Raw genomic sequence first — 18,111 nt, forward strand, 5'->3', positions numbered from 1 at the left:
TCATTTTGATCTATTGTAACATTCCTAAATTTGGGCAATCAACAATTTAGCATATTTTTTTCAGTATTATCACAATGGAACAAGTCCACTGACTGGCCTACCGCAGATCTGATGACAGGTCAATATACCATATACATGTAAGTGGAATGTTTACCGATTGAGACACAAAATTTACGATTTTTTCCATAAAAGTGGGTATATATATTTAGCGAGAGCTAATATTTATAGCGAATTCATCACTCTCGCCAACAATGCTAAAATAAAATCTTCACTAAAAATTCTGCTTATACGGTATAGTCCACAGACTGGCCTATTAATAGATTTAATGAAAGGTTTAAAAATTACTACACACTGAATTACTTAACTATGCCCTACAACTTCTGATGCAGTTGTGTTATTGAAATGCATGAAAATTCATAGAAAAAAATCTGACGAGTTCTTGTCAAAAGTCGGATACATAGAATCATTAAATTTTAAAAAAAGGACAACATTTACCTGGTTGCCTTCAACATACAGTGAAACCTTGTTATCTTGAACTCAATAGGACTGAGAAAAAACTTTGAAATATCCGAGGATTTGAGATATCGAGGGTAAAATACTTAAAGAATAAGTGGTCGGGACTTCCGAATTACTTCGACATATCCATGGTATTCGAGATATCGGTGTTCGAGATACTGAAGTTCAACTGTATATAGCTAACCTCACAGTTCCTGTTTGCTTGTTTGTACAGATAAGTCACTAGCTGTAGAGAAATGCCACATTTTGCATTATACTCAAGGCCACAGCAGTGAGGGTTCTTTATGTAGTGCTCACACCTAATGTAAAACAGGACCTCGGATTTTAAGGTTCCATGACTTTCACTTCTATATGCCAGGTGCTTGGGGAAGGAACAGTCACTACCTATATTAATTGTCTAAAGTTTAATGTGGTGTGGAAATCAAGAATCAAACCCGGGACCCTCCCCCCTCCCCAGTAGTAAAGCACTGTGCTAAAACAACTGATACATCTCAGATTTCATTATCATGTAGAGTGACAGCTGGGGGTGAACCCTCAGTGCTCCATGCTAAGGATGCTGGCAAAACAACAGCACTTTTCAACAGTTATATATCATGGCTCAAAAAACAAATTCAATTGTCAGCAGCAAAAAATACAAAACACATAGGATGATAATCAAACTTCTTATTCATCAAAGTTACTTCACCTGATTATTTCAGCACAGAATGACAAAAATGAGATGTTTCTCTGACAAAAATGATTTAATCGTGTAATAAGGTGGACCATCCCTCTGTCTGACTCTTACAAGCTGTACATGACAACTAATTCTATAGAACAGACATACTCAGTCAGCAAAAATGAAAACCCTTATATCCAATTTTATTCTGATCCGAGGTACAAGACAAATTTATTGGTGTCTGGTGACTGACAAAACACAAGGTTATGTAATTCCAAGTCTAATTCTGCGACTGAAAGCTGAAGGAATAATGGTAGGCGATGTAAGTAACTACATTATTTGCACTGGTCTACTGAACACCATCAAAATCAGAAAGCCTTTGGATGATAAAAAATGTCTTTCGAAAAGTGCCCATGTTTAATGATTAACTATGACAGCAAAATCATCATAACAAGAAGAAGAACAAGATCCGTTACGAAATATAGACATAAACAGCTGAAAAAAATGCCCCATGGGATAATATTGAATTTTCAATTTGAAGAGAATTTTTTGATGATCCGAGTTTAGTAGTTAAGATGTGTTTATAAGCTAGGTTCAGAATATTTGTGCTAACATCTGTTAGAGAAAATAATTCTTTAGTTTATGTCTGGACCAAAGTTTGAAATCTAATATTATGGATTATAAAGGAATTCTCCATTAATAAACAATACATTTATGAACAATATGAATTCTACAACAATGCAATACAATAGACTTTATTTCCAATTCTGGGCTCAGAGAGACATATATGAATATATGTCTTGGGAAATATGGATACCTGTATATTTAAAAGTGCATTAACAGCATTTCAGAGCAGTGATATCATATATAGTCATGCAGGATTTTCAGTGGAAAGGGAGACAAGTCCTTTCTCATTTTGTTCATACAAATTGCTCAATCTAATTATCAGAGCAATAATGCTTCATGTAATTTATTGCGTTTCTGGAGTCCTGTCAACACTACTGGACTGTCAAATTCCATCCAACACTCTGATATTCCAGTGATCAATGTTTCCTCACAGGAAAAAAAATTGCTGAAATGTCAAGCGGAGAATTCAAAACCGGCTGATAATCAGAGTTCAAGTACATAAATCTGATATCAACAATTGCCCTGACACATGTAACAAAGATAACCCGGGGCCCATTATCATCATCTTTCAGCCAGGGCCTGCTCCTCTACAAATACAATCCCATATTGATCCTTCAAGTCCAATGAAAAAAAAACTCTTTTCCCTCCAATGGTTCTGGTCTCTCCAACTGTTTGATAAGGAGACCCATTGCCTATCGCGTTGTCATCGCTTTTAGAACTAATGTGTGTGCTCTGTGCCAGCAGCTGAGAGGGTGCCGAGTATTGGACTTAATGAAGCGAGTGACCATTGTTTTAACCAGATAACATGGGTAGGTATGATTCACCTGCTGTCATCAACAAATATCTAAAAATACAACAAATTACTCACGACCCTGAGTCATCCTCAGAGACAATCTTTTGCATTAATCAAGATTATGCAACTGATGTTGGATCTTAATTCTCCAAGAATTGAAGATGAAGTATCTGGGTTATTTTTTTTTATATACTAATGCATTCGTAAGCTATCAAATTGAAGATTTTTTCGTCCTGTATTTTCCTTTTTCTCTGCAGTACTTTGAAATGTAATTTCCTCTTTCAACGTATGTCCGCATGGATGAACCTTGGGTAATAATGGTGATTAGTTTTTTGTCATAAATGTACAATGACACATTCCATAACGGTTAGCTGAATTGAGATGCAACCTCTCACGTCGCAGGGAAAAATCTCAGTTCCACTGATCCATGAATCTACCAAGCCATTACCATAATTAAAAAAAAAGAATCTCTTCTCCTCAAATTAATCTGAAAATAGGTCAATCATTTAGTAATTATTTGATGAATCAAACCACATTTAATTTCTTGGAAGGAGACAGGATGTTCAGAATAACCTAAATTGTTTCAAAACAGTTAAAATTGTACCAAGATATCCAGTTTGATGATAATAATGAATTACCAAAATGTATATTAATGGCTTAACAGTAACATAAATTGTGTTTGTAACAAATTTTATTTCTTCAAAAATGAACCACAGATATAACTTCTCTATAAATATGAGAATTGAATAGCATCCTAAACTTTTAACCTCAGATGAAATACAGCATGTGATAATAATTCCAACTTTGAAAGTATACATTTTAAATCAAGTATGACATCATTGTAAGAGAGAGCCTGCTGTGACATATAGTATTACATAGCAATGCTCTTATCTAATTGATGAATTGATGTGTATACGTTTAAACTCGCACTAATATTAAATCATCAATCAATGATATCCTATGTGATATCACTTATCCAAGGAATGATGAATAAATGATGAAGAAATTTCTCCACGTATACATAAATAATACATTGTCATCACTTTTAAATATTTCTTAAATTCATAGTTGGTCATTTAACATATTTACTATGTCAAATTGAATTGTCAGTGCTTTTATCGAAAATGAAATACATCAAAACAGCGTAGAGATTATCACTAACAAAACATTTGTTAAATTCTGGCGACCTTTCTTGTATTTCCATGATACCCTACACATGGGAGGAGGTCGGTAATAATTAGCCTAAGTTGGACAAGCTGCTATCAACCAGTATACTTTAAGTTTAACCTTTCAAACCAATACAGCTTCTTTAGATCTGCAATCAGATGTAATCAGGAAATAGTGTGAATTACGATTTCACTTCCATAAATCAAGAAATTCTATCCAATGGGAAAGTTGAGTTATCTTTGTTACCGGTAATTCCACGACTCTCGATTCTGATGAAGGGCATGGGAACTTGAACCTTTCATTGAAAAAAATTCAAGAATTGACACAGTTATGATCCATTAACTCTGTATCAGGGCTGTCTAGAATTGCAATATTTACAAAGTTTAGTGATAACTTCCCCAATTCATTAAAATCTCAAATTTTAGGTGTCAAGAAAAGGTTGTTTTCCTTTCAAATTCAATAAGGTGTTGCATATAGCAGATCACTTTCACCCACAGCAAGTAAATTGTACCAATGAAATGACAACTCAAGGCAATATCTAATTGCCACTTTGTAATTTTTAACTATATGATAAATGCATTGGAAATTGGATCCCCCCCCCCCCCCCCCCCAAACCCATTTACCACAAATTCATTTCTAGAGGTCCCAAATTCTTTCGTGTCACACTGAGGATGTTCAAAATAAGCATTGGCTGTTAGCAGTCGTGTCACACTGAGGATGTTCAAAATAAGCATTGGCTGTTCCTTTGATGCCAAGCACCAGACATTAGAAATAAAAATCATTGGTCTTTCAAATGAGACATTGAAAATCAAGGAATTATGTCAGGGAAGGCATTGATATGATAAATAAACCCTCACTGCTACAGCCTTCAATGCTGAGCATCAGTTAAAAATATGTGGCACTTCACCTACAGCTTGTGATGTTCTACATGAATGAAAGATTTTCAAAAGGGACAAAAATCAAAGGTTACGATTTTCAAAGATTTTCCCCATATATTCCGGTATTATAAGAAATTTGATCCCTGATTTTAGCCCCACCCTAACTCCAGAGTCCAGAAAACAAGCATTCCGAAAATATCAATTGCTTTTGCGATGCAAAATTTGTTCCTTACTGGTACCCCCTATTTATTTGAAATATGTCATTATGCACAGACCCTGTATATTTGGATGAGCAGGCGGATATTATATTTCAATACCAGGAAATAATATAATTTCGATCTCTTGTAAATTGATGCAGCGAATCAGACAAACTCTATTACAAATTGGTCTGCCTTAAATTACATAGTCCTCATTCAATAAAACAAATACAGAGAACTATAGACAGAGTACAAGAATTAATTCAGTCGACCATGAGACTAGGTTTCACAAACCATAACGAAAGTGAAACCTAATGTGTATCTACTCACTTGATAACTACATACCAAATTTCAGATTCTTAAGTTAAGGCATCGTAGAGAAAAGTATAGAAAACTACATTCGGCACAAAGTTCCACAAATCTCATAAAAATCAGCCCACTGTGACAAAACTTTATCTCAATCTGTAAATATATATCAATATTTACATTTCCAATAATATGCTTTTGATATCTTTACCAATTGTAATGATAGCCATTTCCTCATGAATGTGATGTAGTTGTAAAGAATGCATATATCATAAATATAGCGTGTATATCTTAATAACTGGGAATTCACACAGAAATGAAAGAACATACATTTATATATGAAATAGATTCAATTTTTGAAAATACATGAAGGTATGAACTGCACCATATCACATCAATGCACTTCACAAAGTATGCTAGCGTGAAGTATTGCAGTTCATATTAACCCTCATGTATTTTCAGAAATGAAATTTATTTCTCAAGTGACATTAAATTTCAGCTTCCAAAATCAAAGCATAGTAAAAAAAATTCTGAAAACAAAATTTTGAAGGTTTTCATTCAACCATGAAACTAAGTCTTATAACTTTTGTTAAAATAGGTCAATCATAACAAAAGTAAAACATAACCGGTATCTATACTCATTAGGTAATTAGATAAACACATCAAATGTCAGATTCCTAAAGCCTAGTTTACATCTGACCCCGAGATGCTCCCATGGAGCCCATTGCTTGGCCGTATCTAACTTGACTTGCAGCTTAAATATTGTTTAATTAAAGTTACATAATTTTTTTTAAAATTGTTAAGCTTGTGGCCTGTTCATTTACTGTATAATGTATTGCACAATCTCTGCACGGTCATTTTGTGGAAGAAGTGTGCTGATTGTAGACAGCAATGCACAATTAATATTCTGAAAACATTCAAGTAAAAAATAAGGGGCGAGATCAAAAGATCGATATTGGATAAAAATCTAAATTCAGATAGTTAGGGGGAGGGGGGATAAAATCTCCTGTAAGTTTTTGTCATCCGACATCGATTACACTTTAGTGGAAAAAGAAAAGACAAGCAACTATTAAAAACATTCAAGAGTTTTAATGTGCACTTGCATTTGTGAATAAACAGTAGTAAAGGTATACATTGTAATCTATAATGTTTTTACTAGCTTTTTTAATCGATTAGTTTCAACATTCATCATATTTAGTTTTAAAGGGGAAGGGGGGGGGGTGGGGGGGGGGGGGGGGGGGGGGTGGAGCTTGGTGAAAACTATGTGAATTTAATTTTGTCAGACTTTGAACTTTTGATCTCTCCCCTTAATCATACAGAGATTGTAATCTCGCAGGACATTAAATTGGCTCTTGCACAGCTATTGCAAGGTATCCATATGATTTCCGAGAAAGACTAAATTGCGGAGATCACTCAGAGACTATGATATAAATGCAAGGTGTTCCAACAATTTCCACACAGCCATTGCACAGACAGGTGAATGTAGGACATAGTGGACAGACAGATACTTGTAGTGGACAGACAGATACTTGTAGTGGACAGACAGATACTTGTTATGGGCAGACAGATACATGTAGGACATAGTGGACAGACAGATACTTGTAGTGGACAGACAGATACTTGTAGTGGACAGACAGATACATGTAGGACATAGTGGACAGACAGATACTTGTAGTGGACAGACAGATACATGTAGGACATAGTGGACAGACAGATACTTGTAGTGGACAGACAGATACATGTAGGACATAGTGGACAGACAGATACTTGTAGTGGACAGACAGATACATGTAGGACATAGTGGACAGACAGATACTTGTAGTGGACAGACAGATACATGTAGGACATAGTGGACAGACAGATACTTGTAGTGGACAGACAGATACTTGTAGGACATAGTAGATAGACATATACTTGTAAGACATAGTGGACAGACAGATACTTGTTATGGGCAGACAGATACATGTAGGACATAGTGGACAGACAGATACTTGTAGTGGACAGACAGATACATGTAGGACATAGTAGATAGACAGATACTTGTAGTGGACAGACAGATACTTGTAATGGACAGGCAGATACATGTGGCAGATAGACAGATACACGTGGCAGATAGACAGATACTTGTAGTGGACAGACAGATACATGTGGCAGATAGACAGATACATGTAGGTTGATTGATTGACTGATTGTTTCAATTCCATCAAGACTTCACTCATTTTGAGTCATTACCAGCTGTAGGTGAAGTACAAATTTAGACCTATGCTATAGCGCTTACGGCCGTAGCAGTGAGGGTTCTATATCATGCCAACGCCTGCCGTGACATGAGATCTCCGTTTTTAAGGTCATATCCGTAAGACCCGTGATTCTCACTACTCAATGCTGAGCTACCACAAATGACTCCTCTTATCAACATCTATGCAATTCAAGACTATATGGTCCACTCAATCATTCATGTGTTATCCTGTCATTAACAAACTAGTAAGCTTATAATAGATTTTTTTTAAATGCTGAACCAGCTCATTGGATATTCAATAAGGATTTCTTCTTTCATAAAATGACTATTGTGATAAAGTGTTTAATTCTTAAGGATCAGAATGTAAATTTTATATTGGATTTAATTCCAAACCAAAATTTATCCCTTACATCAATTCGCCAGTATGACTTAATTCTTCACAGTGTGAATCATCCCCACTTAATATACAATATTTAGAGTCATTTATTTTGATAAAACAGATGTGCGTAAATGATAAAATTTTATCATGGACATGAAGAAGTCTCTCCTTAATTCAACTTTTATTTTATGAGGAGGACTGCACCTTGTCAATGCAAACATGGAAAGAAGTCTGAAAATTATATCCAATAATGGGCTTTCAAATATTGGAGGGAACCTGTAACCTGATGGTGTTATTATTGTGTAATAAGGATCAGGTGTTTGTTATATTCTGATCTTATCTAGATGTATTGAGGATTCTGAATTAATGAACTTCCCGATTCAAGTGATCAAAAGACATAACAGTCAGTATGAAGAAATTTAAAATACAGAAGCTTTCAAAATTGGAAAATTTTATCAAATACATTTATCTTGACAATTCTTGTACTAAAAATACAGAGTGTTTATGCCATTGTGCTACATGAAATCATTGCGAGAATACCTGAAATTCTTCACATGAATGCCATTAATTTTGAAGCTGTGACACAATAAATATGCACATTTTAAACCATTTTTTCTTTAATTTAAAGAAATCAAGAGGCCTGTAGGCTATATTACTCACCCGGGCAGTTGCATTTTCCCCAAACAAAAGATGCAATTCCAAAATGGCTCTGCTCTGACATCAGGAGATCATGGGGGTGAGCTAGCTGCAGAACTGTATCTCTCAGGGGAAAATTGGGGATTGATCAAAGAACTACAAATTGTGTCAAGATATTAAATATCTTTAATTAAATATCATAATGCATGGCAAGCATTATTTGCGAAGTTCAAGGTCCATAACTCTTTCAAAAATAAGGTCAACAAACTCAAAACTCAAACTGGATCTGTAACCCATTAATATATGTTTATGCATAAATTTTCAATCCAATAGGGAAAAAAAGTCTGGAAAAGCATCTGCCTTGATGGACAGAAGCACACACACACAGGCTGATCATTATAGGGCACCTGCTTATTGGTGAGGCCTTGGTAAAGTCCTTGTGTTTAAATTGAACCCCTTGAATTTCCATATCAAAATATTTTCATTCTATATTTACAAACAATAATGGTTATGTTTGCTATTAATAGTTTTCAGTTCAATTTTGTAGATGAAATCATTCCAGTTCTGTTGAAAAATAGATTGTTTTTAAAACAGATTTGACTTTTGTATAAAATTTAGAACTCTCAAAAAATACCAGAATCCCAAATTGAAAATGCTCCAAATGAAACCTCCTTCCCTTAATGTACAGCATGGTATGGAGGAGAAAGAATGAGCAGGAACATAGACATCATGAATTCTGATGAGCCATATAGGAGAAGTGTTCATAAACTATTTTACGCCTCCACCCCTGCGATCCACCATTACTTTAAAGATAACAATTGGATCCTTCTGTCCTGACAATATGCACATCTGCAAATGGTATTGAAGTATTGTGCAAAGTTTCAAATCTATCATATAAGCCATATAGGAGAAAGTGTTCACAAGCTATTTCATATCCTTTAAATCCTCCACCCTCTTAGATCCACTATATATTAGGAAAATAATTGGATCCTCTCGTCCGGACAACATGCACATCTACAAATGGCAATGAAGCATTGTACACAGTTTCAAGTGTATCCGATAAGATATATAGAAGGAGAAGCATTCACAAGATTTTGTGACAGACTGACAGAAAGTACAAAAACAATGTCTCCCCTCGAAGAGGGGAGACATATAATTAGTCAACTGCCTGCAAAAATCCCAGGTATGAATTATATATATATCTATCTTACTGGATGATAACTAAAATATTTACGATCTGTGGCTTTGGAAACCTACATGTTTGGTTAAGCATCACAGTATGCATCGATTACACATCCCCAAAAATGGGGTCCTGTTCATGAAGTACTACTTTGTTTTACAGGGACTATTAATTTTTTATAATTGTTCACGTCTACTCCTGCATGATAGACAACTGTGACCAGTGCTGTAAAGTCTGACTAGTCACACAGGAAAAGCAGCAATCCTAACAAATTCTAACATAGAACGATCTGTAATGTAATCAAACAACCAAATTATTTCCTCTCTCCTCCGCCTAAGCAGATTCTATCTGTAAGCTGAGACCATAGCCAAATCACCCACTGCAGATAGAGAATATAAACACAAGAGAAACCAATCGAACACTGCCCAAACTCTTTTTATGGATATGCAGACCTTTCCAAGAGACGTCCTATCAGATTGCACATCAAATTCACACAGTGCATTAAAACCAAAACCGGATAAAGAACACCCCCAGTGCCAAATGGGACAGCTGTGATAATTACAACAGACCATATAACACGTCTGGAGCAGCTAGTCCAACCTGCAATGGCGGATTCACAAATCTGTCATATTACATTAGGCAGCTCCAACGCAAATGGCAATATCTGCCTGATAACTTGTGAACAATCAGTCTCAAATTCCTACAAATGCATCTGAAAAATGGTTAAGACTTACAGGAGGGAATATCATTGAAAATTCTCTTTCAGGGCTTTTTGAGTATCCCGTTATATAACTGCTGTGTGACACTTTTCTCACTTTTCATGGGCTCATTTTTATACAACTCCATATGGCTAGCAAATACGCATAACAGTCAATAAACACTGAACAGATTGTTGACTATTACATGCCATAGGGTAGAGTGCAGAATCTGTTTTCTTCCTATGAAGCAAAGGTGAAATAAGAAAACAAAACTACACAATTAGAGGATAAAGCTAAATCATGATTCACTTACAGTCACTAAAACACACTCTTTTGTATAAGGATGCGAAGTTGTTCCATATATACAGCATTCTAGACATCGACCATCATTGTGGAACCATGTGCAAGATTTGAGAGAGGGGGGAACTAGAGGAACATGCTTATAATGCTTTTATTTTTTTTTAAGAATTAAAACCTTTATCAACATGGCTTAGGCGACAATCTATATCTATAATAATAGGTGTATACTGAAGCTGTTGAGTGCCGTTAACACGAATGTGTGGAACACTTTGTACAAAACACCTCGTGGATCTATGATTGCAAAATTATGCCTAGTTTTTTGTTGAGCAAAATCAATCAATGAAGGATATGGAGATATTTACAAAATTAGATAATTTATCACAGCATATATCTGCAATAGAAAGTACTGAAGGATGGACAGATGGACAGACAGAGTCATTACTATAGGGCATCCGCCATGTGGCGGGGCCCTTAAATCTAAAAATATTTCATCATTACAGCATAATTATATATGCCATAGAAAGAAAACAAGTAATCTATTCTATCCAGTCTTGCTTTAAATTCATATATTGAGCTACATACTGCATAATATGAATCCATCAGGTATTAAACTTTAAAATTAGAAAGTATAATCGTTCAGATCAAACCCCAAAACTACATTTGAGACAGACAAGATCAGATCGATGTAATACCCAATCTAATTGTGATACAGTCGCAAGTGCTCATCAAACAAAATCTAAGTCGCCCTTAAACATTAGACGATCTTGCCTGCAAGCTAAAAGGAAACCAACAGGGAGTTTCCCTTCCTCTTTGTATTATTTGTGCCATTTTGTTGCATGTCATTTTAAATGAACTCCTTAATCACAGTGACGTGTCTTTGAAGTAGATCTGGATCTCAGCGGCCACAAAAACAATCAGGACACGGAGAAGATGTAAATTACCCGAGTTGTAAGGGATTACGGCAAACAGACATTACAGGAGGACTTCTGATCACCTACCATAATTCTACTGTTCCTGTTGCTCAGGTCACATGCTGCTTCCACATAAATCAAAATAAGAATATACCACTAAATTCTAAATAGACCTCAATATATAATTTAGGTCTTCAGAGTTCACAGATACAATGTAAAAGTGCACAATAATTCATGCCTATAGTTCTATAATTATTCAAAAGTGCACAATAATTCATGCTTACTTCTATAATCATTCCTTGACTGTTTGCATGATGATGATTCAATTTTTACAATTCAAATTAACCAAGAAACAATATGGAGAAAACAAGTTCCAAGCATCAAAACGCTATATAGTCCTTTCCCGTTTGAAACCACGGTAAGAGATTACTGGTGATTCCAAAGATATTCTTAATGAATCAAACTCAGTTCCACACCGCTCTCTGAAGGTTTTGACTTCTGTACTCTCTTTAGATCCACCACACACATTTTTCTATAATGTGGGAGCTACTACCAGTATGGCGACGTCTACAGACAAACCAACAGGACATGAGAATCAATGGGAACTCTGCACTCTTCACTAGTACTGGCATGAAAAGCTTTCATAATTATGAAGCTTTGCAGCTGTAAAACATTCACAATCCTTACTTCTTATTGTGGATTCTAATTATTTTATTGTGTGCAGATTCTGTTTATAGACATTCATTTTTTTATTATGTGATTGTATTTGAGGGCATTTATTTTTTTTTCATAGCGTGATTCTATTTATAGACATTTATTTTTTATTATGTGATTCTATTTATAGACATTTGCATTTTTATTGTGTGATTCTATTTATAGACATTTGTTTTTTTGTTATATGATTCTATTTATGGACACTTGATACAACAAAACAAAAATGGAGGCAATTGAATGTAATATATATATATCATCTATATAGTTATGTTTAGTTGTTATTAGTACAAATATAAATTCCTATAAACATAATTAAGGAACTAAAAGTGAAAATATACTCTATAGATATTGTCCTCACTCTTTTGGACTTCATTGATAAATCATGGGAATAAATCACATTCAACACAGTAAATTGTATTCACTTTAATTTAAAATAAAAATAAATTTAGTTTTCATCATATTTGAAGTGTTTGTTGGTAGCGTAGCAAATGTCGCTCAAGAGGGTTGCGGGTTCAATTCCTGCTGATGCAACTTACCATGACTAACAGAATCATGATCAACACAAATGTACAAAAGATAGATTGTAAGGGGGGACCAAAAGATCGTTGTCCAATAAAAATCTAAATTCAAATAGTTAGGGGGAGGGGGTATAAAATATCCCATAGGTTTCTGTCATCTGACATCCGATTACACTTTAGTGGAAAAGATAAAAAGACAACACAACTGTTAAAAACCACTAATAATATTACATGTTAATGAACATTTAATAGTTTTAATATACACTTTCATTTGTGAATAATAAGTAAAAAAGGTATACAGAGGGTTATTCACAATTGTATGTTTTACTTTTTAATAGAGTAGTTTCAACATTCATCATATCTAGTTTTGAAGGGGGTGGGTGGGTCTTGGTGAAAATTATGTGAATTTAGTTTTCTGTCAAACATTGAACTTTTGATGAAACCAAATATTTTCATAGCTCTCTCTCTCCTTCTTTCTTTCTTTCTCTCTCTCTAAAAGAAAATACTTCTGTAATTCTATATTACATGCATATATTATGAAGATATACCATGAACTATTTACAGAATGTTGAAAAATAATATAAAATATATATTTTAAAAAAAAGAAGAAAAAGAACTTCTTATCTCGCCCCTAAACAAGATAGAGGTTATCAGACACAGATAATTAATATTTTAAAATATACATAATAAAGAATTCTAGACTCTGTTCATAAATATATTGGTCTCTAGTAACCAGTTTGTCCAACTTAGCTAACTTGGATTTTTTCGTCACATCAGCAAACATCGACTTGCATTTGTCAGCATGTTAATTCAACAATGCCGGATTAAAGTGCTCAAACTGGCCCAGATTCCATAGAAAACTGGCAAAATCTATCTGCATCTGTACCGTTTCCATAGTAATCCTGCAGGTACTTCAATTTCTTGACAGTACAACAAGTACTTAGCTTGCAAGTTTTCTTCACACCAAGAGGCACACAAGGCTGTGACACTCTCTCTCCAAACCACTTGAAAGAACTTTATGCATATCATTATTGTGTTGTGAAATTTTTAGTGGCCATAAGCCCTGGGGCATGATAAGGACACCACATTAACCAACCCCCCCCCCCCCCCCCCCCACCCCACCCCACCAGCATTCATATGGATAAAACTCCGGTCACCTAACCTTATTTGACATATAAAAAAACCATTTCAATTTAATTAAACTATTTTACAAAGTTCTTGTGTTAGCCCCTGTAGAGCCCTGTATGGTGTAGGATCTCATATAGTCAACTCACCATTGTTGTCCAGAAAACTCCAAAGGGAACTGTGAACGCGTTAACTGCCATACACATGCTTATGGGTGCCCAAGACCCCAGCAATACCCAGTTTTCAAAATTCAATGAAATCTGTATTGTGCGAAATAATTTGTATCTAGCGGATATACAACTAAAGCATTATTGACCAACTGCAGTGTATTCCTTACACTAAAACTCAGATTATTCAAATGTCTAAATGCCCACCATAAAGACAATTAAGAAACAACAATAACGAAAGCAAGTTGTAATGTTGAATATTGATCTTTTTGTTATCCTGTCATTATGAAGTGCAAATTAATGACAAAATTGACAAATAAGGATCGAATCTTAAGTTTTATAAAAATAAATATCTGCGGCATGTGGGAATTATGGCCTATAGTGATTAGTCACCTTTCACTTCCTGTCTGCCTCCATTTTGCTGGTGTAGACAAAGCCAGTTTGAGACAACATTAATTAATACAGTCACTGAGGGCAATTTCAATGACCGACATTACAAAGTATTTCTTTGTGTCATTTTCTAAAATAGAGACTCCATACCACCTACTGGCAACACAAATAGCCATTTTTGAATGAAGTTTCTGAAAAAAAAAATTAATTAAAGATCTTCCTTGAAGTTTCCCGGATACCTTTAGAAACCGTAGAATACAAAAAGTCAAAGAAGATTACTGGCAATCAGCTAAATCTCTTCTTATCATGACGATATCACTGTTTCTAACTCCAATCACCTTAAATATGATACTTTGGTGACAGAATTATAGATGTATCACTTTGTAATTTTGAGCTTGAGTGTATTGCCTTCCACTGTTTCATTGTAAAAGTGCCTCCTCCATCTTGAGAAACAGTCTGACAGAAGCTTTGCGGGAAATACAGAATTATCATTTGCTGACTGCCAACACACAGACAGAGATACGGACATATGAACCCTTTACTCTCTTCTTGTCTTCTACAATATAGAGATAAATTACAAATTGATAGCTCTATTGAAATTTGGAAGAAAGTAAATTTTGAAATTTATAATGCTTCTCAAGGATCATCAAACAAGAGCTCTGTAAGGCAGGGTGTATCCCCTCACAATCAAACAAGAGCTCTGTAAGGCAGGGTGTATCCCCTCACAATCAAACAAGAGCTCTGTAAGGCAGGGTGTATCCCCTCACAATCAAACAAGACCTCTGTAAGGCAGGGCATATCCCCTCACAATAAGTGTCTACAAACTTTTATTTGGTAGTCCTGTAGTTATCTTCACCTTTGGAACCCAAAATCACTAGATTTCCTAGCAAAGCTACATGTGAAGTATCAAATCAAACAATAAATGTGGTCAGTGTTCCACTCAGCCCCATGAGGACTATTCCTGTTGATATATCCCCTTTTGTAATGAATTGTGATGAGATAAAATGTCCCAAAATGTTTAAATTTGGATTTTGAATGTAGAATATTTTGATTAGACTGGATTTTGGAAACTGCATCCAGATTCTACAAACTATGAATCAATCTTCAGAGGTCTTATTTTTGTCATAAAATGACTTTAATTACAACCCAACGAGGGGTTTTTGTCACTTTTTATAGTCATTTCACCACCAACAAAAAAAAAAACTTTCAGACAAATAAAAGTCACTCTCTAATGGGAAACAAACAAATTTAAATGGGTCTGGCACTCTGTGAGCACTGTAATTATCACTGTTTGGGGTTTTTAGTTTATGATTACTAAATTGTAGAATCACTGGATGTTAAAATCTGAATTGGGTTTGTTGTAATACAACATGACAATATTATATGTCATAAATCTCAATAGAAAGATTTGCATCGTGTCAACTTCTGTAACTGCATGTCTTGGTGCATTAAGAATTAATGACACAGGCAACATAATTCTGGAATTTTTTTATTATCCCAACTGAAGAGTTCCAATAATCTTATGTAAGCAGATAACTAAATTACTTTTGTACATTACACAAACATAAATTTCAAAAGTTTGTGAAATTACAGTGAACTATACTGCAAGTAATTATATGCGTATCCCCAACCCCATAAATTAAAAGCAGAAAACCTGGAAATATCATTAACCTAATGCTTTGTTTAGTAATGAATTAATATATCTTTGAATTTTACAATAACATTGATTTTGCACTCGAAATTCACAAAAGAAAACCACCAATTTTATTTATTCGAGTTACCAAAACTTAGCAATTAAGATTTGATAAGCTGACATTACTGGAAAATACTCAGCAAAAACAACAAGTATGTTATAGATATGTTGCTTGTAACCTTAAAACCTTGTACAGACAAAGATCATTGAAGAATTCAAAAATGCTTGTAGATGCACCGCAATATCAAAAGCAAATGATACATGTAACACATGTTGTCTAAAAAGTCACAATATGTCAAAATCAACCACACAGCTTCATCACAAATTACATGCGACAAAGGGCCAAGTATGAGAAGAGCTTTATTCACCCCACCAAAGTCAATAAACATGCTTTCGTTTAAAAATCCAATCACTTTGTGTAATCTTGATGTGACTCAGTTGCTATTCTCAATCTGACCACAACAGTATGTGAAAATGCAAAAAAAATTTGCCCAATATCATAATGCTGTCAGTTCATTATGAATGATTTTTTTTTTTTTTTTTTTTTTTTTTTTTTACTTTTACAATTTTTGAGTATTTACCTTGTTTACAGGCAAACAATCTACTCTGGATGATTTGAAATTCAGGGGATCTGCTGATACTTGTATATCTCACATTCAAAATAAACAAAGTGGATACAGTATGTTTTGCCAACTTGGGGGAAATAATTTTTTGATTTTGATTTTAAACCTATCCAAATCTGAACAAAACATACTGCATATAAAATGAAGTGAAAATAAATCAAGGTCATATACGACATTTCTCAATAAAATACGATTTTTTGTGACATTTCTGTACAATTCACTTATATCCTATATTGTTTCTACAAATAACTTGGGTAACCAGGTCTGTTTTAGAGTGAAGATATTTTGATAGTTCCTAGTTGTGGCAAGTAAAAATGTGAAATCAGCTCTCATGTATCACAAAAGGCTGTATAAATGGGCATTACAACATTATAGCACAGAAAGGGAGAAAAATCTTTGGTTCAATCGGGGATCAAATCCAATACCGTTGTGTTACTAGACAGGCATGGTTATATTACTCCACTATAAAATTTAAACCTATTTTGGAAATTAAACAAGAACTGTTCATATTGAGGATATGAAAATATAAATAAAAATTTTAATTTTAGAAGACTTAAGTTCAATCAACATATATACAGTTACATTGATCCAAAGCAATGGTTGGTACCTATTAAAAATTAGGTGATGCTTTCATGTTTTTCATAGGGCCTCCGTGACCGAGTGGTTAGAGCATCGTGCTCAAAATCACACGGCCTCTCACCTCTGTCGGCACAGGTTCGAATTCCGCTCGCGCTGGTAAGTGAGAAAGTTTCCCAGTTTACTTTCGGTAGATTGGTAGTCTCTTCCCAGGTACATTGTATCTGGGTTCTCTCTTCCACCAATAAAAACTGGGCGCCAACATATAACTGAAAAATTGTTGAGTGTGGCGGAAAACATCAATCAATCATGTTTTTCGTCACCATGTTCAGTTAAGATCAGGCAGCAGTCACTGCACAGCAATCCCCCCTATCAGAATTAAGTTGTTATTATGAAAGCTTACAATAAACACTTCTCAGGTATAGAACTGGTCTAGATCGGGACAGCTATTTACTGATTCACTGACCACTTACAAGACAACTGATGCGAAGGATTTCAATATAACAATTTTAAAATCGAACTCATCAGCTAAATGGACTGTTTAATTTGAAATTAAGTGTTATGTACACCAACATAATTAAGTGTTATGAACACCGACATAATTAATTGATATGTACATCGACATAATTAAGTGTTATGTACACCGACATAATTAAGTGATATGTACACCAACATAATTAAGTGTTATGTACACCGACATAATTAAGTGTTATGTACACCGACATAATTAAGTGATATATACACCGACATAATTAAGTGATGTGTACACCGACATAATTAAGTGATATGTACACCGACATAATTAAGTGATATGTACACCAATATA

General features: G+C 34.6%; 1 protein-coding gene and 1 long non-coding RNA gene across 9 annotated transcripts in view; one reads left to right on the plus strand and one right to left on the minus strand.

The window, feature by feature from the left end:
- LOC125658761 (muscleblind-like protein 1) overlaps positions 1 to 18,111 on the minus strand; it is a 126,377-nt gene that overhangs the window by 98,637 nt on the left and 9,629 nt on the right. The gene's annotated exons all lie outside the window — the stretch shown is intronic.
- LOC130050336 (uncharacterized) lies at positions 11,767 to 12,550 on the plus strand. Its single transcript, XR_008798763.1, has 2 exons — positions 11,767 to 11,897; positions 11,993 to 12,550. It is a non-coding gene; the product is annotated as an uncharacterized LOC130050336 (long non-coding RNA).

This window comes from Ostrea edulis, chromosome 9 (assembly GCF_947568905.1).
Source record: "Ostrea edulis chromosome 9, xbOstEdul1.1, whole genome shotgun sequence".
Classification (NCBI taxonomy): domain Eukaryota; kingdom Metazoa; phylum Mollusca; class Bivalvia; order Ostreida; family Ostreidae; genus Ostrea; species Ostrea edulis.